The 25,836-nt window shown below is 36.6% G+C and overlaps 1 pseudogene; it reads left to right on the top strand.

Annotated features, from left to right (window-relative positions):
• Window positions 1–464: 464 nt before the first annotated feature.
• Window positions 465–23,920, top strand: LOC136388159 (complement factor H-like; annotated as a pseudogene).
• The last annotated feature ends 1,916 nt before the right edge of the window (window positions 23,921–25,836 follow it).

The following is a 25,836-nucleotide window of genomic DNA, read 5'->3' as shown; positions in this document are numbered from 1 at the left end:
TGTGTAGATAGAGATATTTCAGAGGAGAGAGAGAAAAATATGGGTACAGTTAAGTCTGTGAGACAAAAAAAGGTCAAAGGATGAGTCCTATGCACATAAAAACTTATATTGGTTTTTTCATATATGTACATGTTTTCATTATGAAAATGACAGATAAATAACAATTTTGGTTTTTCTTTTTTAGAAACATTTGCTGGCAACATTAGTTTTCCTTAAGCTGTGCTTTAGTTTTGGATACTATGTATTCTAATTTAAATATTGTAAAGGTCATTTTTATTTTATTATTTTGACTGAACTCATGTTTACTGGGTTTTTTCATTATCATTTAATAATTCTTAGGAAACTGTGTTTTTAATTACTTGCAAAACGAACATTCTTCATGTGGTGAGAGAAGTAATTTGCAGGGTCAGACTATAAAAAATGACTGCCATCCTGACTACAGTCTTCCCAATCAGCAGAACACAATGACCTGTATGGAGAATGGTTGGGACCCTCTTCCAAATACTTCAAATACTTCCGTGTCGGTAAGAACATGGTCTGAGATCCAAGCTGTGAATTTTCTAAGACTCACCTATCTTAACTGTGGCAAAATATTTACATCACCTTCTTGTTTTTCCAATGGACCTATTTGGTATTATTTTTTCAAGTATGTATGAATGGAAACACCGGTTGTTTGATGTATCCATAGCAAAATAGATAAAGCTAATGGTAGATATGAATAAAATAATAATTTAAAAAGAAAAACACAGAAGACCACACTGAAGAAACCTGTACTAATTGAGTGTCATGGTCAAAGGGCAGATTAGTAGTTTCTGTTGTCTTCTCCACAAAGAAGATTGATTGTGACAGTTTCCTGAATGAGAACATCTCTGGGGGAGCCCGGGAATCTAGCAGAGCCATTTCACACACCATCAGAGCAAAATGGTCCACAATTGGATGCACTGAAGAGGCTGAGGGCAACAGTTTCAGCTGCTTGATTTACCCCTCCCCAAAAGTGCACCTCTCAGGGGCTTAGAGTTGGAGACCTTGAGTCTTACTGGTTTTATACTTTGTTTGGGAAGGCTAGGGTTGTTATGGTCAACTTGCCCACTCAAGGCTTATTTTTAAAATAACTGGATTGTTTGGGGAGCCTTTACATTAGGACCAGTTTATTCAGAATGTGGATGAATAAGGTGTCTTCTGGTCTCCCTACTAATGATTCATCTTTAAAGACTTCTTTCCAATTTGACTGATCAGCTATAAATGTTGTTCAGTGTTGTGTATGTTGCAAATCTTTGACTTTATTGGTTCCTGGTAGTTCTTTCTCTGCTAGTTATTCTCTGCTCATTCTCATGGGTTTGCCCCACACCATTGTGTGATGTATTGAACTGAAGAATCATGGGATTACTATGCAGATTTTTAAAGCTCTTGCATTTGTAGTTTTCTCCACTCTGGTCATCTAGATTCCAATTTTATTGATGTCAACCTCTTTGAGAACACTGATTTTTGTGTATTTTCCAGTATGACAGACATATTTTGGTTTAGTTTCTTCTTCCTGTGTTATAATCTGAAAAATTGTCCTCCCTCCCCCCACCCTAATAAAACCTCTTTGAGAATAGAGCTCACATCATTTAGTGCTCTCTCAGGACTTGTAGTTAGGCACTGGCTGTGTCCATATGCCTCAAAAAGGTTCTTTGCATTTATTTAGCTCAGTTTCCTCATTGTCTATGGCCAGAACTATTCTATTCTTCTTGCTTTGAATTCACTAATTTATTAAATTTCTTCGATTAACCTTTTTTTAATGCTGATCACTTTATCTAGTGTTTCCTTTCTATTTGATTGCTGCTTATATTGTTATATTTTCAAATTTGTTTTTCCTTTTTCAGTGTTAACAGTGTAATTGAAAAATGGGATTGAATGTGTTTAAGGTTTAAGGCTTGCTGTTGTGGTCTGAGTACACCTTGTGAAGTGACCACCAGTTCAAGCTGGTTAGTACATACATCCCCCGACATAGTCAGCTTTGTTTCGCCCATGGTGAGAACACATACTGTGACCTCTGAACTATTTGAAACAAGACTTAGAAAAGGACCCATTTCTGGTGAAACTCTGGTAGGCTGAGGAGTTTTAGATTCATTAGAATAACAGATTCCTAATAATTCCTTACAAAGTATTCTGAGTATTTTAAATTTTGCATAGTGTCAAAAATTTTTTTTAATCTTGATTTAATATCTATGGAAATTCAGAGTTTATTTACTCTGATACAAACCCTTGGAGGATGGGGATTATTTTTCAGTTTTCCTTTACAAATGATGTCTTATTTTCTCTGTTGTCATATTGCATAGGTCCTTATGAAAATGTTATTGACCATCTGCTTATCTTTTCCTTTTATGCTCTTCCTTTCAGAAACATGTTTAAAATCAGATATAAGAATTGAGAATGGATTTCTTGCTGAATCTGATGATATATATCCCTTACATAAAGAAACACAATACAGGTGCAAACAAGGTTACATCACAGAAGATGGTCAGATGTCAGCATCTATTACGTGTCAGCGAGGTGGATGGTCAACTCAGCCCAGGTGCATTAGTAAGTTGTTCATGATACTCACATTCATTGTGTCAAAATTTGTTGTACAAAAGTTTACACTAACTGAATTTCTTTTCCTGGGTTGGCAAAAGCTGAGGAGGTTTCACTTGGAAAAATTAAAAATGTTTGAGAAAAAACATATTGGTAATATTTTTGCCTTTTGCCAATAATTACAAGTAAGGTAGATATAAGTTTACTTTTCAGTTCAAGGTTTTTTCACTCGTAAGACATCCTGGTTGGGGAAACGTTTTGCCTTTTGTGTCAAGTCATTTATTGTTAGCTGAGACCTTGGCATGCTGTTCCTGTGTTTAGGTTATCAGAGTTTTGTGTCAGAGTGTTTGTTCCTAGGTATAAATGTTTTCTGTTTTAAGTAAAAATATGGGTTCATAGTAGATCATTTTGAAATAATTTCACCTGTGTAATTCATATGGTTGCTACTGTAGGGTGAATCCTCTTCTGAAAAATTACTTCCTTTTCAAAACCTACAAATATCTATCTAGAAGAAAGACTTCTAGATAGAATGGTATTTGGTTGCATTGAAAGAAGTCTCTGTCCTGCTACCTCGATGTTTAAGAAAAATTTTTAAGAATAATTGCTCAGTTTATCTTATGACCTCACAGCCATGCAGCCATATTTTTCATTCCCTTTAAGTGAAATGGATATTTGAACTGTCCATTTCAATTATTTTAATTTTTTTTCATTTTCATACATGCTATGAGAATTAGCCAAAATAAAAAAAATAATGAAGGTTGCTTCCAAATCAAACTCAATTTATATTAAACTGTGATCAATCATTCCTTACTCTTATTAGGTATTATAATCATATTACTTTTAATAGGGACAAGTAAATGTCTCTACTATTACTTTTATTATTATAGTATTGCTTTTCATTTTTTAAGTTTTAAGCTAGCTTACTACATAATACATTTTAAATTTGAGGTAAAATATTTAAACTTTACATAATATCACTGCTGTATAATGTTAGAGAAAAGTGAGACTATTTTTTAACATTTTACTTTTTTATACTAATTACAAATGTATTACTGTCTCTACATTCAATATTGATAACTATAAAGTAATATACAGTCATTAAGTAAGTATTTGAAATTGCTGTTTCAGCATGTGAGCATTAAAGTTATTATATTCTAAAGTACAACTTCATAGAATTTTTAAATGTTTATTCTCAGTGTCGAAAATTAATCTTATTATGGAACCAATTCACTTTGTTTGAGCATATATGTTATAACTGCTACTAAGTTTGGTACCTGTATTTATAAAATGCTGTCCTGTATGCTAAAAAAACCCCAGCATGTTATATCTAGTATGGCCTGTTTTATTGCTAACATAGAATAAATGTCTAAATGAAATTGAATTGAGATTATGTTCTTAAAATAAGTTTTTCAGATAATATAAGTGATAGCAAAACTGTGTAGAAATATAAGTTTTCACTGTGAGAAATGATTTTAGGAAAATAATTTATTTATCCCTGGTATTAGATTATTTTTGTATGAGACATAACATATTAACATATTCTCAGTGATAAAGCTCTTCTTTTATTCCTTGGGATGGGGCTGACTTAATTAGATTGTTTGTTAACATCATATTAGAAATGAAATCTTCAATTCTATTTTGCATTAGAATCTTGTGGTATGCCTGTGTTTGAGAATGCCAGGGTCAAAGCTGGCAGCACGTGGTATAAGGTCAATGACAGGTTGGAGTATGAGTGCCAGGACGGATATAAAAATGAAGCCAGACACACCACAGGTGTCATAGAGTGTGGTGACAATGGTTGGTCTGGTGCACCCACCTGTCGTGGTAAGTACTGCTTTTCAGGATTATCAAAACAAAAAAAAAAAATGTGTTTCACATGTTTCCCTTGTTGAATGTTTGTGTATAAGGAATTATTTTTTATTGAACACTGATTAAAATAGAGGTTTCTTCATTTATTTATTTATTTATTTATGTATGTATTTATTTTGTGACAGAGACAGAGAGAGGGATAGATAAGGACAAACAGACAGGAACGGAAAGAAATAAGAGGGATCAATTCTTCATTGCACCTTCTTAGTCTCCATATAGTATCGTTATGTGTTCATTGATTGCTTTCTAATATGTGCCTTTTGCGGGGGTTGGGGGGGATGACTACAACAGAGCGAGTGACCCCTGCTCAATCCAGCGACCTTGGGTTACAGCCAGCAAACATGGGGTCATATCTATGATCCCACACTCAAGCCAGCAGGATGCTACACTCAACCTGGATGAGTCCTCACTCAAGCTGGCAACCTCGGGGTATCAAACCCGGGTCATTCATGTCCCAGTCAGACACTCTATCCATTGCGCCACTTCCAGGTCAGGTGAGGTGTTTCCTTTTAATAACTTAATGTAAAATGGGAGAAGAGGGTATTTTGAAGTCCAAAGTCATAATCGATTTAACCCAGCACACTAGTGTAGCCTACTGTCCATATACATCACAAATTTGTGAATAAAGCATAATTGTTGTTATTCGAAACACAGCTTCTATATTATGTAACACCAGGCACTCATTGCCGAAATTACATTTTTTGCGATTTTCTCAGCTATTTTGCTCCCCGGTTTAGTTCTGTTTTGTTTCTTTACCACCCAACTTGAATGTTACTGTCTGCAGATCCTAAGAGGAATTCTTCATTTTTTGATTGTGAATAATTCCGTGAACTGTTCCATGAGTCTCCTTGATGTTTGCTAGTCAGTTGCCTGTTTTCAGGGTGGGAAATAGGACTTCAGACTATGGGCATCCAGGTGACACAGAGTATTCCAACTCAAAGAACAGTCCATGCCAAGCTTTGAAAACAAAACAATATTTGGGATCTATCAGGGATTCTTCTCCAGATGTGGGAGAATTTTAGGTCAGGGTTGGGGCAGAGGGATGGCTGAGGACATGCAGGGCAGAAAAAAGATTTGGGGTAGAGTTTGGTGTCAGAATAAAGAGGCATTACTGAATGTTGGGTATCAGATGGTGTCATAAATCAAGGGACTCACATGTTTAATTTAAGCTGGTGTCATAGGTAAGCAGGTAAATGGAGAAGGGTATTTGTAAGGTGGTTTGAGCAGTAGGAAAAGCACTTTGAGAGGAACATCTCAACTTCTGACTTGCGCACATGATGGTTGAGCGGCCCGTGGATGATCTCCATTAATTGTAAACTGCGGGGTTGACTGTTTACATCTAGTAAGGTGACCTACTTCTGAAATGATTGTTCTAAGTAAAAAGGGAGGATTTAAAAAATAAAAATTTCTTTTCTGGGATGAGAGACAGATATGGGTTGTATGAAGTCAGAAGATTTACAACGGTGACAGGTCTTCATTGATAAAGAATGTAAAGTCAGGAATATGAGAAAAGGAGCAGCAGTTGAAGTCAATGTAAACAATATGCCTTTCTATCAAAATCTTTGTAATAACTTAAGGCCTGGGGAACACATCGGTGGGCATTCACCAGCACAGTGCAATTCTCCCAAGCATCAACTACACAAATGACAGCTTAGTATTCTTTTCCAGTATTTTTCCACAACCACACAGCAGGAAATTGCACATGGATTAGCTGAAATCTGAGTCTGTTTCAGAGGTCCTGGAAGGTCTCTTTGATATCAAATGAGCACACATAAATGAAAGAATCACTATCTTGAACATTGGAATAGAATTTTAGTAGAAGAATTCCAGTTCTTCTTCTTCTATTGTGACCTTCTCAACTTAGCTGCAGACCTCAACATGAAAACAAAAGCAAAAGCAAATTTACTGAGTTTTTTAGTGACATTACATTTTAAATGGTGAAGCCATGTCTACTTTCATGATTATGTGTTTATATTTAACTTATAGGCAGTATGAATTTTCTTGTTTTCATGTGATTCCAATTTTTAAATTCCACTTGTTGATTTTACATATTAATTAATGGATGGAGGAATCAAATAAGACACATGCATTTTTTGATAATATTTAACAATGTCAAAACTTTACAACTTTTAAAGATTTTTAAGGAATTATCTTGCACATTACTAATTTGAATCATAATAATTAACATTTTATTAATAGTCAATATATATTATAGAAACAATAAGAATAGATTTTTTAACATTGTTTAAATATTTAGGAATCCTAAAATACATCTAGCTATGTGACCTTAACATGTTACTTTATCTTTATTTATGCTTTAGTTTATGTTTCAGTTTTATTTATTCCCTTATAAAATATTAATAAATTGACTTTTAATGTTCCTCTCAATGAAATATATTGGAAATGCCTATTTGAATGGCTTAGTTCTATTAAACAAAATGTAAGTTTGTATTTAAACATATAATTTAAATTTGTAGTTAAGTTTTTTAATCTTTTAATGTAAGAAAATAGTTTTGTTTTGATAGTACAGAAAATGTAATGTTAAATTCTATAAATATCAGTGATAAAATCAGATCTACTATAAGCAAATTGATTTTACAAATAAATTTGCAGGATACATATATTGCTGTTCAAAGAGCAGCATGTGAATTTGAAGGATGTATAAAAACCTAGTATACAATATTTTCCCCACAAAAGCACCTACTTGATGTCTCCATGTATGTGCAACATGTAGCAACTTACTTTTGCATGACACACAAAATCTACTAGCCAATGACTCATTATATATTCTCATTAAATTATTTGACCTTTACATAGAAAGAGAATGCATAAGTCCTGATATAGAACAAAACTAAATTGTTCATCACCTTTTAAATAAATACAGAGTTGGAGACGTGATGAAATTCACCTGCAGAAATAGAGATAAGATTGTTGGACCAGATTCGATTCAGTGCTACAACTTTGGATGGTCACTTAACTTTCCAACGTGAAAAGGTGAATGATTACCTGACAACTGCTCAAATAAAATATAGAATTTTGTATATCAACTATTGTTTGCTCTTACTTTTCTGTTGACTTCTAATGTGTCTATAATCCAGGACATTAAGCCAGAATATTCTTGAGGAGAACGTGTTGGATAGTAGATACCTCAAAATTCCTTATTTAAGAAAGTAATCTTTGTTTTTTGTTGAAATATGTACTGGAAGCTTCCATACATAGACATACTATGTCTTACACTGGCACGACTTATTTATTCATATTTTTTGTGTACTATTCCACCATTAATATAGGACATTTCTATTAGCATGGACTTCACCTCATGTTTCACTGAGTGTATCTAAACAGTATTCAAGCATCTTAGAATCACTTCAATCACATGTATAATTTACAGTTACATTTTGTTGATCAAATCTTTGCCTCCAATTGGTGGTATTTTCAAAAAGTTTTGATGAAATGTTTCTATGAGATATGAATATTGTTGTAAGTTACACAATTATAATTGTTAATGAATTTGCATATAGTTTAAGTGATCTGTAATATTGAGCATGTTTTCTGGGCTTAAATATACTTCCATTATGCTAATTTGGCCAAAGTAACAGAATTGGGAGACATGAATCTATAGTAATCACCATTCTTTTTTGTTTGCCGAATAACACTATAAGAAATTAGATAATAAACAATAAATAGAAGAAAAACATCACTTCACTGAATTTTCAGTTGCAAAATAGACAAGTTAACCACTAAGTATACAATATTTCTTCCACAGCTGCAGTAAAACTGTGTGGTCCACAACCTAGCTCCCCAACGGGAATGCCATCGATATACCTAAAGAAGAATATGAACATGGTGAAGTTGTGGAGTATGCTTGCAACCCGAGGTTTCTCATGAAGGGGTCTAGGAAAATTCAATGTGTTGATGGAGAATGGACAGTCTTGCCCAGGTGTATTGGTAATGTATATAAAATATAAACATATAGATTAACACTTTGTGTTTATATTCAGATAAACACACAAATTAATTTTAAGGATTAACATGTTTGTGAAATTTTCACAGAGGAGAACAGAACAGTACATGTGGGGATATACCTGAAATTGATCAGGGCTATGCAATATTCCATGACCCACCCTTTCACCATGGAGAGTCAGTAGAGTTCAATTGCATAGAAGAATTTACAGTGATTGGCAACAGATCAATTATGTGTATTAAGGGAATATGGACCGAACTACCGATTGCATTGGTGAGAATACAACTGACCTTTAATAAAATTTAAAATTTAATGTAAAACTTGCAACCATATTTTTGAAATTTAGTGATATTCTTGAACATATCAGATCTTAAGTTATAATGAATCCAAACACTTGTTTATGGTTCAATAGTGTCTACTGAGGAAAAATAGACGCTAGCAATAGTGTTTTTTGAATCTGCCTCTGATGTAAATATTGTTTATCTTTACAAATATAAAGCTAAATTTTACATACAGATATAGGATTTAAAATTTTCCTATAATATTTATTTTGTTTCTCCTTATTGTCTACATTTTCACTCTTCTCACAATGTTTATTACTTCTTAATGAACAAAGAAATTCTTCCAGAAACCCATCATCATAGGGGCCATAGGACAACAGCTGCCACACCTTCTTTACTACAGAACCTCCCTCAGTCACTATCCCTTCAAGAAGACTTTATTTTGTCTCCCTCAGCACTCTGGAACAGTCTTAAAAAATAGTAATAAATCTCAAGTCTCTAGTGTGTTAGTTTACAAATTAGTCCCCTTTATTGTTTTTAAGGTGGCATTATAAAAACATTAGTTTTCTTTGGCAATTTACTTGACTTTTCGTGTTCTGTTCATCCTTGTTTGACACTCATCATTAAAAAATTGTGACAGATACTACCTAAGACCTACATTGATAAGTTATAATATTCAAATACAATTGACATCTTTATTAAGTTTCTGAAATGTATAGCTATATGAAAGACTTTTATCATCTATATGTAACTTATAATGAAGGAGGCAAAAATGTGTTATAGCAGCATAATATTTATATTATAGGATGATCTGGGGTATAAAATAGCTTCCCAAAGATTCTAAGAGTGTATGTAAAAATGGGTTATGTCTTGAGCACCTAATTTTATGTTCTGGTTTTTGGAGATCATATAAAAGATATACTTAACTATTCATATTTTTACACTATTCCTCTGATCAATCCTTCTTGTTATTTATATTAACTTTATTAAAAAATATAATTAAATAAACAACTTCATATGTACAATTTACACAGATAATATTTTTTTCTTTTAACATTTTAAAATTGAGGAATAAAAATAATGTAGAGTGTTTGATCTCAAGAAAAAATGGATGTGGACATTAGCACAGATTTCAAATGAGACCAAGTTTAGCCATGTGATGACTCTTCACTATGCAGAGAAATCAAAATGTGAACCTCTATGTTCTTGCAATCTCCAAAGTGTAATATTTCTTTGGAATGTTTACTTTCCTTGATATTTCAATAGTGGTCATAAGACTATGTTCGTACATAATAGCCCAGCTCTTGCAACATTTATGTAAATAACTTTATTGGTGGAATTTATAGACCTAAATTCTAATTGCATTATGGTATGAATCTAGAGCTACTTTTTGTATTAGTTGCATGGAGTCTCGTAATTAGTGTTTTAAATGGAATATTTTCATTTTATAGCAACAAATAAGCTTAAGCGGTGTAAATTATCACAAGCAACTACACAAGAGATTAATCTGCCATATTCATCAGACTATGACCACAACGTGAAGATAAATTACTCATGTAGAGGCAAGTCAAAACAGAAACGTTCCATCTGCATGAATGGAAGGTGGGATCCCGAAGTAACCTGCGTAGGTAAGCTCTTGTTTAGAACATTTTGAAAATGTATTCCTCTTTCTCCTACTGCATAAAAGGAGTTTTGTTGTGTCTTAATAAATATTTTAATACTCTTTATTATTACAAATAATTTCTCAGCTGGTGGTTCATTTAGAAAATAACCAAAACACTCTTTCTAAATTTTAATCATTTCATGAGCGATTTCAGCTATAGAACAAACCTCATCTTTACATTATGTCTTGAAGTCGGATATATTATCACCAACTATGTTATTTCTATTCAAGATTGTTTTAATTTTTCTGATATTATCATTAACAGAAATTTCAAGAGAAGCTTATAAATTTTTATATGATATCCACTTGTGAAAAAGAAAGGATGGGTTGTACAATGAAAAATATATTAGGGAGAGTTGAAATCTTATCCGTATCAAATGCTTAGCCATAAACTTGATATATCTCCTCAATTATTTAATTTGGCTTATATTTTCTCAACAATAATTTAAGTGTAGAATATTTAGGAGTTTTAAAAAAGGTACTCATGTTTTATATTTTTGATATTACAAGTGCAAATTCTCATAATTATATTTTCCAATGATTTTTTCTCTAAGTATGAGGAAATGCACTGGCATTCTGGATATTGATTATACTCTGAAATTACATGCTTACGTTATTTCCTGTAGGTAGTCTTCTTTTGATCAAGAGCAGCATTCCTATTATATTTATGCTAATCACGTTTTATCTTCATATTTTATTTGTCTTTTTTAATGCACTTGCAAAAACCTTCAATACACTGTTCAAAGGAGGTAAGAACAAAAATATCTTTATCCTATATGTGGCTAATAAGAGACTGTATTCAATTTCTTACCACATTTACAGTGTTAGTTTAGGATTTTTGTAGATGCCCTTTATCAGTATATTTTTTTCCACTCCCCGTTACCTGAGTAAAGAGTTTTATTACCAACTATTGAATGATTTTTAAATACTTTTTATTATTTAGTTAGTTAATTAGTTATGTGCTTGAGAGAGCGAGGAACACAGACAAGGGCAGAGAGACAGGAAGTGAGAGAGATGAGAAGCATCCTCTCATAGTTGTGGTAGCTTAATTGTTCATTGATTGCTTTCTCATACATGCCTTGACCATGAGAAATTAGCAAAGCAAGCAACCGTAGGTTTCAAGCCCGTAATCTTTGGGCTCAAGCCAGCGACCCCACACTCAACCTGGTGAGACCATGTTCATGCCTGCGACCTTGGGGTTCTGAACTTCGGTCCTCAGCATCTCAGGCCAATGATCTATGCACTGCACTACTGCCTGTTCAGGCTGTTGTTTTTAATGTTCTTAATGCATTTATTTATATGACAATATGACTTTCTTAATTCTCCTAATACAGTGAAATGCATATATAAATCTCTCACTCCTAGTGTTAAACATAGTTAGTAATGATATGTTAGTCTTTCTTAACTTTTGTGTACTTGATTTGCTGATGCAGTTTCCAGAATTTTTACAACTATTTTCACTGAGGATATTAAATTACAGGTAGGTTTTACGGTAATATCTCTGCCAGTTATTATCACGTGTACTGTGACCTCATAAAAACATTTAAGAAGAGTCCTTTGCTGCTCTGTTGTCTGAAAAGACCTATGTAATATCATTACACATAATGTTATTATGTTATTATTTCCTTTAAATAAAATTGCTAGAATTCACCTGGGAAGTCCACTGATATATAGAGGTGTTTTTGTTTTGCTTTGTTTTTTAAGATTTTCTTGATGATTAATTCAATTTCTTTAATAGGTGGTAGGCTATTTTACTTTCCTATATTGTCTTTTCTCAGTTCAGGCACCTGGGAAACAGCACCTGCAGGGCGGTTTGAACATTCAAAAGTATGTAAGTCATGCATCATTATATCTAATTCACATCTCGGCCAGGAGTCCATGTCAAATTAATCTATCATTAAATAAATGTAATTCTTCTATGGCTCTCCAGCTTTCACTGGTACAACATCATGTGAGGGTTTTAATTGACTCCCAAAATATTTGATAATGGATATTTATTAAAGTAATATATTCTGATCACAGTATTTGATGTGTTTTTAGTGAATAATTCACTTAAGACATTCCAATTGTTAGAAATCATGAAAATGACTTTTACATAAATTATCCAAGATGGATCATAGACAGAATAAAAGAAAGAATCTACAAAGAAGGTATTGAAATGCCTGACCCATGGTGGTGCAGTGGAACCAGCGTTGACCTGGATTGCTGAGTTCACTGGTTCAAAAGCTCAGGCTTGTCCAGTCTAGGCACATATAGGAGTTGATACTTCCTGCTCCTCCCCTTCAGTCTCGCTCTCTATCTCTATCTCAGTCTCTATTCACTAAAATTAATAAATTAATAAAAATAATTAACAAAAATAAATATAAGTACATAAAGTGTTTTAAAAAAAGGTATAGAGACTAAAACCCAACTTAATATATTGAAATGATAAACAGATGAAAAAGATAGCATATTTAAACATAGATTACAATGTTAAAATTTGTTCTTTTCTGATACATTTTCACTTACTGAATTATCCTTTTGATATATTTAACTGATTGTTTTTCATCAATAAATCTAATTTTGATATTTTCAGAAGTATCAAAATGTCCACCTCCACCTCAGATTCCCAAATTTCAAAATATGGCAACCACACTGAATTACCTGGAAGGAGAAAGAATATCTATTCTCTGTCAAGAAAATACTCTAATTCAGGGAGCAGAAGACATTGTGTGCCACAACAGAACATGGCAGTCGATACCACGCTGTGTTGGTCAGTTGTGCATTATTAACATTGCAACTGTCTTTCAAATGAGGATGAAACTCCGCTGTGCTTTGTGTAAAGCAATGATTTTCAATGATTTTCAACTGGTGTGCCACAAGAATTTTAAAAGCATGTATCCTTGAGTATTTAGTCAGGGTACTGACCTCTTTTCCCTTAGATTGTTAAATTTAAAAAAAAAATGACAACAGCCAACACAACAACAGCCATTTGGTGCAAAGGAGTCAAATTATACCAATTTCTTTCTTTGACTGTTAGAAAATATATATTTCAGTGTGCTGCAGAATTTGAGTAATTACTTTATTTGCTCCACGAGATGAAAAAGGTTGAAAACTTCTGGTGCAACAAACCCAGAAGAAGCCGTTTCTCCATATCCTCTCCACTTCAGCTGAAACAGTAAATTACAATCCAGGCTCAGAAATCAACCTGCATTATCTCACTTCTGTCCTGAAATGAACACAGACAGGCACTTTGGCTCACTGTGTAAATCCAAGATGCAATTTCTATTTATGCGTATTGTATGCATCCTCAAGATGAAGAGGATGGGGAATCTAGGGAACAAGAAGAGAGTAGCATCGATTTTATGGAGACACCGATTTTTGCAAGTTTCAAATTTTTTTTAGTGATTAAGTAATTTAATTTGTTCAAATAGTCCTTATTTTAAGATACCAAATACTGTTTGCTTTTCTTTTTTGATTTAAACATTATCTTTGTGCTTGACCACTTGACCTCTATTCTTTGTATAGAAAAAACTCCATGTTCTCAGCCACCTCATATCGAGCACGGGACCATTAACTCATCTAGATCTTCAGAAGAAACATTTTGAACCCCAGCTATATGCACATGGCACCAAATTAAATTATATTTGTGAAGATGGTTTCAGGCTATCTGAAGCCGATGGAATCACATGTGGCCAAGGGGAGTGGAGTTCTCCTCAGTGTGTAGGTAAGCACAGCACTCAAACTACAATTCTGTTTTCAATACAGTTCATTAAAATAGGCATCCAAGTCACGGGACATTCTTATTTGAACTTATCAGTATAGAAAACCATTAATATATTATTTTTATGTTAACATATTTTACCCAACAATTTTGGCACAATCAAATCTGTCTTATTTTTGGTATTTCCATTGGTTCATTGTGCAATTCATTTTACTTTTGACTCTTTTTAATTTCTACTAAAACTGGACGTGTAGTGAAATTAAACTTAACTCTTTATTCATATCGGTACACCTATTCATATGTCTTCATACAGGTTGTAGTGAAGGCTTTGCACCAGGGTTTTTAAAAACATTATGTTCTTCCTACAGTGTCCCTTCTGATCTCTTACCATTTATGATACGTACTTAAGATGATTAATTCTCAATGTGTGGTTTTCTTTTACTACTTATGATGAGTTAGAGAAGCATTGATAGTCCCATTCTTAAGTATGTTAAGGTCTTTTGTTTCATGTTCTTGCTCATGTTCACAGCTAGATGCACACGACAATGATCATTTTAGAAATCATTGGGCAGCTCTTCTGTGATGTGATGTTAGTGCCTGTGTGATCATTTTGTTTCAAATGAAAGTACCAGATAGGACCACCAGTACATGAAATAAATTTCAAAGTTAGTGAAATATACGGTCCTTCTTTCATTATTTTTTAGGACTTCCTTGTGATTTACCACCACCTTCAATAGACAATGGTCAAGTACCTAAGGGTCCCAGAGTTATCCACATGGAGCAGAAGTCACGTACAGATGTGCCGGAGGATATGGGATCATGGACCTGCATCTGTAAAATGTTTAGGAGGAAATGGTCCTGTCCACCAGAATGCATAAGTATAGTGTCTTTAATTATATCCTAGGACTCTTAAATATCTTTAAGTCAGAGCATTGATGATATAAATATAAAAATGCAGCAATTCTAGAATATAGAAAGATATATCAGGAAAGTCCTGGATTCCGGCCGGGAATTAAAAGCCCTAGAAATATGCCATGTTTGACAACAGGAGCCCAATTATTCATTTTCATGTAAACTGTGTTCATGTTCCACATGCTCTTCCTATTTAGTAGGCGATCCCTGCTTATCAATCTCTTCATTCTTCAGTTCCCTGTTAATTCATCAGTGATCTCCTTATAGATGTATAATTTTCTAAGATGTCTGAAGTCATTATGAAAAAAAGATTTTAACGAGGTAAAAAGCAGAAACAGGGAAATTATGTAGGGTGTCTGTATGGACAAACAAGAATGTAAGAAGTGTGGTCTCAAGCATTACTCATATCCTGGTGTTGATGGGCTTTCAGTAATCATCATTCCCATGTTGTGCTTTTGATAACTGTAGAATCATTCAATGCAATCAACTCAAGACTGCTCATATATTTTCAAGTTATAAGAAAAATATTTTACCATATACACTTATTTGGCATATACCTATCATTTTAGGGTACAATTAATTGTAAAAATTTACTCAACAGGGATATGTTTTTTATTCCCTTTCAGAAGCATTTTGTTCTGAGCCACCCAGCTTTGATAACACCGTGCTTCAAAAACCACAGAAGAAATCGTATGCTTCAGGGGAGCAAGTAACTTACACACGACCACAATATTACCAGATGGACGGGTCCAATTATGTCCAGTGTGTGAATGGCAAATGGATAGGAACACTAACTTGCAGAGGTATTTTGATCAAATTTTAGTTTATTGTATTTTTTTTTTTTTTAGAGAGAGAGAGAGGAAGGGACAGAGCAAGAAGGAGAGAGATGAGAAGCATCACTCGTAGTTGTGTCACTTTTGTTGTTTATTCATTGCTGTCTCGTATATACCTAAATGGTGGTTGGTGGGCAGGCCAGGCTTAAGCCAAGCCAGTCACCCCTTGCTCAAGCAATCAACCTTGGGCTTCAAGCCAGCAACCATGGGTCATGTCTATGATTCCACAATCAAGCCGCTGAGCCTACATTCAACCTGGTGAGTCTACTTTTAGGCTGCAACCTAAGGGTTTTGAACCCAGGTCCTCAACATCCAGGTCTGAAGCTCTATCCACTGCACCACAACCCAGTCAGGTAAATTTATATAATTTATAATATTTATTTTTCTAACCTCAAATGGCAATGTCCCGAATAACTATCATTTTCATAAGCCTAAATTTTTCTATTAATCTTCAAAAAAAATAAAGAAATTTAATGTATAGAAGCTTAGCTCTTACAAAAATAATACTGTTTTGCCTTATTTATTTCTATCTTACATGTAAATTTATAAAAAATTTCAGTCTTCATGACAGATTAATGATTGATTTTAAATTCTAGAAGTCCATTGGAATTTCATTTATTGATTTGAGTTCTAAACAATTGTTACATTAGACATAAATTCTATTTTGTTTTTATTCAGATGAGCCCTGTGGGAGTCCCCCACAGTGGAAAATGCCATTATACGAAATAAGAAGCCTAGGTATGTGTCTGGTGAGACAGTATATTATGAATGCACCAAGTCTTTGGACCGATATGGGGAAGCAGAAGTGACATGTTTTAATGGGAACTGGTCAAACCTACTCAAGTGCAAAGGTAAAGTATCTTATTCTCCCCACTGCCCAATTTTACAGAATACATAAAGGACAAAATGTGTTGACATAAACACATAATGAGTAGTTCTTATGGAATTAAATTTGTTTTTGTATTATTTGGTTTTTTTTAGAGGGAGAAAGAGAAAAACAGTGGGGACAGACAGAAAAAGAAGGGAGAGAGATGAGAAGCATCAATTCTTTGTTGCTGCTCCTTAGTTGTTCATTGATTGCTTTCTCATATGTGCCTAGACCGGGGGCTAGGAAGAGGCTGCAGCTGAGCCAGTGACCCTTTGCTCAAGCCAGTGACCCTGGGCTCAAGCCAGAAACCTTAGGCTTCAAGTCAGTGACCTGAGCTCAAGCCAGAAACTGTGGAGTCATGCAGATCTCACACTCAAGCTGGTGACCTGGCACTCAAGCCAGATGAGCCTGTGCTCAAGGTGGTGAACTCAGGGTTTTGAACATGGGTCCTCAGCATCCCAGATCAACACTCTATCAGCTGCGCCACCACCTGGTCAGGCTGGAATGAAATTTTTTTTTTTTTTTTTTCATTTTTCTGAAGCTGGAAACAGGTAGAGACAGTCAGACAGACTCCCGCATGCGCCCGACTGGGATCCACCCGGCACGCCCACCAGGGGCGACGCTCTGCCCACCAGGGGGCGATGCTCTGCCCCTCCGGGGCGTCGCTCTGCGGCGACCAGAGCCACTCTAGCGCCTGGGGCAGAGGCCAAGGAGCCATCCCCAGCGCCCGGGCCATCTTTGCTCCAATGGAGCCTTGGCTGCGGGAGGGGAAGAGAGAGACAGAGAGGAAAGCGCGGCGGAGGGGTGGAGAAGCAAATGGGCGCTTCTCCTGTGTGCCCTGGCCGGGAATCGAACCCGGGTCCTCCGCACGCTAGGCCGACGCTCTACCGTGGAATGAAATTTTTTATGATATTTACCAGGCTTCTTTATGTTTTATTTTTTCATTGAGTTTATTAGAGTACAAGTTTCATTGACATTTGAATCCTTTTGTCCATATGAATATTACATAATGACTACCTACCTATTTTTGAGATTTTTTCTTTTCAGGTTTTTAGCAGTTAGGGGATGATGGATCCTGGGATAATGTCTCTGGTTTTCTCCTGTTTAAAGGTCACTCATATTTATTATGTGTCAGTTGAAGCCTCATGCTGTATTAGAAATATTCATCCACTATTTCTGGAATGTGGTTTTTTATTTTATTTTTTTAGCCCTTTATTTTCTCACTCTGGGCCTCCAAATTTGCCATCTTCTCACTGCTCCCCGAAGCTCTGTTTACTTTTTGTTGTGATCCATTTTTAAAGTGAGTAAAACTTACATGGTTCTCTCTTAAAGCTTAAGGATTTATGCTTCTGTCATCTGAAATCTATCATTGAGCCCATCCAGTAAGTTTTCTTTTTAATTCTGTTATGCTGGTTTTCAGTTCAATGATTCCATTTGGAGTGTTAGAAAACCATGGTCCAGCCTGACCTGTGATGGTGCAATGGATAAAGCCTCGACCTGGAACTCTGAGGTTGCCGGTTCAAAACCTTGGGCTTGCCTGGTCAAGGCACATATGGGAGTTGATGCTTTCTGCTCCTCCCTTTTTTCTCTCTCTTTCTTCTCTAAAAGGAATGAATAAAAATCTTTTAAAAAACACTAAAAACTAAAGCCATGGCCCAATAATTTACTCTCTGTGTCATCCAATATTGTCTTCTGTTGATTGTCCTTGCTCCTTTGAGACTTTCCTGGTCCTCGGTACAATGAGTGATCTTCAGTTGTATTATTCACATTTTGGGTATTATGTTCTAAGACTCTGCCTTCTTTCTTTTTTTTTTTTTTTTTTTTTTTTAGTGAGAGGAGATAACACAGACTCCTACATGTGCCCCAGCTGAGGTCCAACTGGCAACTCCACCAGTAGGTGATGCTCTGCTTATCTGAAGCTTTAGCTCCATTGCAAACCGAGTCATTTTTTTTTTTTTTTTTTTTTTTTTTTTTTTTTTTTTTCATCTAAGGTAGAGGCCAGGGAGCTATTCTTAGCATCTGGGGACAACTCATTCCAATATGGCTGCAGGAGCAATGCTGCAGGAAGGGAGAAGAGAGAGAGAGAGAGAGAAAAGAAAGAGGAGATAGGGTAGATAAGCAGATGGGGGATTCTCCTCTGTGACTTGACTGGGAATTGAACCCAAAACATCTACACACCGGCTGATGCTCTACCCCTGAGCCAATGGGCCTAGGTCAATACTCCAACTTTCATCAAATCTTATATATATCAGAACAACATCAATACCTGTGCAAGGTTAAAGTCTAGGCTTTCCACGGGGCCACACTGAGAGCATAGGAAATGAAAGAGGTGACTTGTCTGACTTGTCCCCTCAGCTTGTCACAGGGCGTCTAAGACGCTAACTGGCCCTTGTTGATCAATGTGGGTAGGGGTTTGGTCTTAGGTTATTCTCAAACATTTCTTTATTGATTAAGAGGAGTATGGCACAGAATTTTTTTTGTTTGTTTGTTTTGTTGTTTGTTTTTAAATGCTGCTCCTTTTCAGGACCTTTGGCTAAACAGAGTAGACTCTTATTGAAATTTTTTTCCCCTGCTAACTTGACACCATTTCTAGGTCTCCTTCTTCATCAGGACACACTCCAGGAGACACAGAAGAGAAGACTGAAACCTACACTCACTGCAGTGAGTCCTGAACCAGATTGACTTCTCTGACACTCTTACAGTTTCTTTTGTTCGTTTACAATGCATTCCGGTCCTTTTGTTACGCATGGCCTAAGGAACAAGCAGAAACATTGCTACCTTATCTTGTCCACAAAAGAAATGTAGAAAATACATTTCACATTACATGAATTTGTAATTCTTTGATTTTATTTGACAAGTTATATTCTTTTGTAAATAAAAACGAAAACCAATAAAAAATGATAAGATCCAGTAGACACTGTAGTATGTTGCACATAAGAACAAGAAATTTCCTTTATCTTAGCTATCCCCCTGTCCAGTACACAGTCATTAACTACACCATTTTCTAAATACTGCAATGCTGCAAGACAGACATATTTGTTAACATTAGAATGACTTTAAAATTCTTTTAATTTAATTATTCCGGTCATCATTTTTGTTCATTATTATTTTCTATTGGTTTCCGTTGTAAAGCAGGGTGGTTAGACAAGCATGTACTTTGCAAAGTGTCCCCCTGATGTTTCTAGTTTCTCCTGGCACCAACCGTAGTTAGTACAATATTATTGACTAAATTTCTTATACTGTACTTTACATCCCCATGACTGTTTGCTAATTACCAATCTGTATTCCCAATCCCTGCACCTTTGGCCTCCAGCTCCCAACCCCCTGTCCCTCTGACAGCTTGCAGTGTTCTATAGAAGGCAGCTATGCTAACCACTCTACCACCAACGCAACCGTCAGTCTTCTCTCTATCAATGATTCTGGCTCTTTTATTTGTTCATTTATTTTGCTCTGGAGATTCCCCATAGAACTAACATTATATGATATTTATGTGTCTGACTGACTTGTTTTTCTAGCCTGTACCCTCTAGATCCATCCATGTTGTCACAAGTGATATGATTTGTTCCTTTTTATGGCCAACTAGTACTCCGTTGCATATATGTACCACTGCTTTTTTATCTACTTGTCTGTTGAGGAGCACTTGGGTGCTTCCAAATGTTGGCTATTGTAAATAACACTAAAATGTAAAGCTAGATGAATAAATTCTTTCAAATTAGTCTTCTGGTTTTCTTGGAAACATATGCAGAAGTGAAATCTCTGGGTCATAAGGCAGCTCCATGTTTTAAAGTAACCACCATACCATATTCTACAGAGGCTGCTCCGGTCTGCCCTCCCAACATCAGGGCATGACCATTCAAAAGGGCTTCATATTTTTTCTCAGTTTAAGTGATGAAAATGACTCCAGTGAATCATACTGTCATCTGAAATCATGTCTTAATAGAAGCTATGGTGTTATATTTGTATTTGACTTATTAAAAATTGTGTTTTAACCCTGGCCGGTTGGCTCAGTGGTAGAGCGTCGGCCTGGTGTGCAGGAGTCCTGGGTTAGATTCCCAGCCAGAGTACACAGGAGCAGCACCCATCTGTTTCTCCACCCCTCCCCCTCTCCTTCCTCTCTGTCTCTCTCTTCTCCTCCCGCAGCCAAGGCTCCATTGTAGCAAAGTTGGCCTGGGCGCTGAGGATGGCTCTGTGGCCTCTGCTTCAGGCGCTAGAATGGCTCTGGTTGCAACAGAGCAACGCCCCAGATGGGTAGAGCATCGCCCCCTGGTGGATGTGCTGTGTGGATCCCTGTCGGGCGCATGCGAGACTCAGTCTGACTGCCTTCCTGTTTCCAACTTAAAAAAAAAAATTGTGTTTTAATATCGGTCTCTCTTTAAATCAAATAATATCTCTTTTTAGAATCTAGAGGCAAATGTGGACCACCTCCACCTATTGAGAATGGAGACATTACCACGTTCCCATTAAGGGCCTATGCCCCAGGGTCATCAGTTGAGTATCAATGCTGGGCCTATTACGAACTTAAGGGAAGTAGGAAAGTAACATGCTGTGATGGAAAGTGCTCACAATCCCCAAAATGCTTAGGTAAGTCCTTTAATATTCTCATGGATTCTGAGAAAATCAGTGTAATGAGTATATTTTGCTATCCGCAGTAAATATTTTATGAATTAAAATACAATTCTACTGAATTATTGACTACCAAATAATAATAGGGAAGAAATAAAGTTTAAAAAGTTCTTAATCAAGTGAACAGTTGCATCGTTTAGAAGGATTATTACTAGGCTTTTCTCAGACCTGCTGGGCACATTTCTGAGCAAAGGGAAGACCCCGCGCATTGGTTCCCTGACCAGCCCCACGCGGGCTGTGGGGGTAGGGACGGCACCGAAAGCCTGCAGACCAGGCTCCCACAGGAATAAAGCAAAGTGAAGCTCTCTTCCCTGAGAGGATTCCAGGATGATAGGTGCAGAAGTGAAGATTCCTGTCACAGCCCCGACCACTCGCCTATTCGGCTTGTGAAGAACACACGTCTAGGAAAGAAACCGGGGAGCATGGCCGGTTTATCCAATGGGGCCACCGTCGTGCCTATTCCCCCAGAGTTGTTTCACTGCCTGAGAAAACTGGTCTACCTACTGTAACATCTGAGAACACGTGGTAGGCAGCTCTGAGAAGACAAAGGCTGCTGTCTCCCTCCTAGTTGGGAAAGACCAGCCGCAGCACTTTCCTCTGGGTGACAAGGTGGTCAGGACTCCTGCACTGTCCTCTCTATGGGGACGTCTGCTCTGCAGCCCCGTGTCATCACTTCATCTGCAGGGACCTCGGCCACCTCTCCCCTCCAAAAGAAATCACACTGGCCCATCCCATGGTGACATTTTGCCCGTTGAGCCCAGGGAGCATGAAAGAGCAACGAGTCTAGACTTACTGGTAAGACATTCCCACGTCAGATGGTGGGGACAAAACCAGCAAATATCCAGGGGCCAGCTACCTCAGGGACATCGCTAGAGACCGAAGGTGCGGGGCACCTGGAGATAAGCCTTTTAAACTGACACACACAACAAAGTTCTCCACAACAACAACAACAAAATTATGACACCCACTGTGCCTCTTGAAGCTTTAGGGGCAGCTTCGTCCCTATTAGAGGTGCGACTTAGCCCATTTATCAGGGGTCCCTAAAGGTGCTGGTGTGACTGAAGTGCAGATGGGGAGAGGGCTAGTCCCAGGTCAAGGCCGCCAACACGGGGCTCTGTCTCCCAGGCCTCGGACCCAGCAGATCCTAGGGTGCTGGAGTGACAGGGGAACCTAAGGACGCAGTCTGGATCCTGCCACGGGCCCCTGTCGGTGAGTCACACGCTGACCTTGAGGAAAGTCTTTCATTGTCTTTGAGAAACTGCTTTTGGCCCGCCGCCAAGCCCTAGCCAAGGGCGAACCCTTGACGCGGGTCAAGGTTTCATGTTGTTTACTCAACCAGCTCCCAACTGTTATCTCGCCATTTTCTGGGAAAACTCTCTTTCCCGCACTGGTTATTCTTACGCAAGAAGAGAGTGACCTCTGTGGTCTTATCTCTGGACTCCCTTCCTCCCACGGCCCAGGTGTTTCTCATTATGACACTTCCATTGGGAGATAAACAGAATATTTATTGTCAATATAAATATTGAGGATTAAAATTTTTCCAGTGTGTTGTTTTTTCATGATGAGTTTTGGAATTATGCTGTCAGTGACTTATTTTGGTTAAATGAGGACATTTGAATTTTTCTGATTTTGAAGCATAAATTAATTGAGGAGAGTGGACCTCTTCATGAAAGTGAGTCTTCCAATTCACAAACATCATAGACTTTTTTATTTATTTGCCTAAATATTTTCTCAAAATTTTTGAGGAGCAATCTTACCAATGTTTTGTCAAAGGTATTCCTTAATATTTTGTATTTCTAATGTTAATAAATGATTGTATTCTTTATAAAATTTCACTTTGCAATGCTTTTCTTTTCTGATATAAAGTAAATGTTTTTGCACTTTAGAACTAGTAACTATTTTATGTTTCATCCTTAATGGATTTCCAAAGGACAAGTCCTCTTCTTTTGAATGATTCCTGCCTTCCCCCCCACCCCCGCCTTAGTGAATTTGAAATCACCTAGATGAAATCATTATGAAACACTGTTCCTTATAGTCTGTAATTCTGTTTGGAATTTTACTGTATCTCTTATGACCATACCCACTAACCTTTCACACATTTAGTTTGTGCAATTTCTATATTTTTTAATGTTTTGCTTTCTACATGTCGTGTTTTTATAATTTGGATAACTCTAGTTGAACACAGATTATATTTGGGTTTACCCTTTATTTTTAATTCTACCTCCTCTCCTTTTTTATTTTGACTTTTCATTTTATTTTAAATCAATAATTAACGTTGAAGGATTTATTTATGCCCCTTGCCCATTGCTTCTCATTTGCCACATCTATTAGTGTTCTTAAAGGCCTCTGCATTGTTTTACATTAGTCTCGTGCTCTGGGCATCTCATTTTATACAGTTAGCTGCTTATTCACTTACCTTTTTTTTAATTAGTTGTTCAAGATCTTATAATGTTCGTTTGGCAATTATATGACTAGTTGATCATTCCTGGGAACTGAGGGCTTTTCACAAGCTCTTGAACTTTGATATTTACTGAGTGACCTAAACAAATGAACTTTCTGGTGGGCACTTTGATTCAGAGTCACACTTGATACCTGTTCCTGAAGGTAACTTGAAACCTCCAACAGCACTGCTGGAACACATGCGTTAGCATACTATGGGGGTCACCCACAGGCTGCTGCTAGCCACCATTCTTCTCACTGTCTTTACTTCTTGGGCTCAAGGACAAGGTAAAATGCCCTGACTTGAATATTTAGCTTTCTTCTTACATATGACATTTTTTATTATTTAGGTGAGAGGAGCAGAGAGAGTAAGGCAGAATCCACCTGCATTAGCCCCTAAAAAGCAACCCCACCTGGCACCGATGCTTGAGTACCAAGCTATTTTTAGCACCCGAGGCTGACACTCGAGACTAACTGAGCTAACCTCTGCACAGGGGCCACACTTAAATCAATCGAGCCACTGGCTGCAGGACAGGGAGAAGGGGAGAAGGAAGAAAGGGAGGTGTGGAGAAGCAGATGGTCTCTTCTCCTCTGTGACTTGACCAGGAATCAAAACTGGACATCTGTAAAGCCAGGAGCTGCCATTGTGGCCATTCACATGCAGGTTTGTATTGGATTCGGACAGTCGGTAAAGAAACAATGGAGCCAAAAACTGGTGGGCCATCATCTTTAATCCTAGCTTGCACCCAGCAGGCAGGTAAAAACACACACTGGGCTCCAAAACCCACTCATTCAGTGCTCACAAAGCTACTGACTTATCTGAGTTTCCTAGAATCAAAGGTTTCTAGCTAACCAGACTTATTCACCTCTGTTCCCCATCTCCTTCCTTCTCCCTGCACAAACTCTGCACAAATTGACCTCTCACTCAACACTCCAGCATGTTGGCTGCTTCTCCTGGTCTCTTCCACATGGCCTCTCTCTGCTCTGCTCTCTAATGCTAATCTCAGGAACTGAGAGAGCAAGCTCCCAGTCTACCCCCATTTTATAGTATAGAAATCAAAACCTTTAATCCAATATACAAAATAGGGAAGTCACTAATACAAAGTCACTTATATGAGGCATGATGGGATTGCACCACCCCACATCAAAAAGGGTTGGAAAGGCTTAGTCCTAAAACAAGCCCCAGGCTACAAGGGTCCTGCCTGCCCACAGCCCGCCCCCAACACATATTAATATCACCTGGGTGACAGGCTTTCACGTGGGCAGCACCATCTTTAACAAAATGAGCATAATATATTTTACCTGCCCAACAACATCCGAATGCAGGGCCGGTACTCTATCTATCCACTGAGCCACCAAACAGGGCCAGTCTTTTCTCTCTCTCTATCATCTCTTTTCTTTATTTTTTTAATGAATTGACAGGTAAAATCATTTTGTGTTGTAAGGTAATAATAAAGAACATGTGCATAGAATAATTATCACATATTTACGATTGTTGTCTGTCATCTGAGTGTCACAGAGTGACAGCCACTCCACAATGATAGTCATGTGAGTAGGCTCATGAAATATTTGCTAGACATATGTAAAAAAAAATGCTAGATTATTATAATCTCAAAGTGTCTGGGGATTCTTATTTCTAATATAGGAAAACTTGGAGAGTGATGGGTACTTTCATAATCTTACTCATGACTGTGGTTTTAGAGATTCTATGTCAAATCTTATCAGGTCACACATGTTAAATATGTTTAGCTAAACTTATTTTAATGATAACTTTAAAAAGCTATTAAAAGTCATTATTAACTTTACTATCAATTTAATATTTTAACAAAATTAGCTATAGGGAACAGCTATACCTTTTTAACAAAAAAAATAGAATATATTCTTAATTTCCAGTGTTGTCCCAATATAATTTTTTCTGATACCATGGACAAATTTTGGAAATTAAAACATTTAAAAACGTATTGTTATTATTAAACTTACAAATTCTTTCTTATGATTTTTTATGTCATTTATTTTATAATCTAGTCTTCACATTTTTTTAAAGATTTTATTTAGTCATTTTAACGAGGAAAGAGAGAGAGAGAGAGAGAAGGGGGGAGAGCAGGAAGCATCAACTCGCAAATGT

Source organism: Saccopteryx leptura, chromosome 1 (genome assembly GCF_036850995.1).
Source record: "Saccopteryx leptura isolate mSacLep1 chromosome 1, mSacLep1_pri_phased_curated, whole genome shotgun sequence".
NCBI lineage: Eukaryota > Metazoa > Chordata > Mammalia > Chiroptera > Emballonuridae > Saccopteryx > Saccopteryx leptura.
The sequence above is the reverse complement of the archived record's forward strand: the minus strand, read 5'-3'. Positions and strand labels throughout refer to the sequence as shown.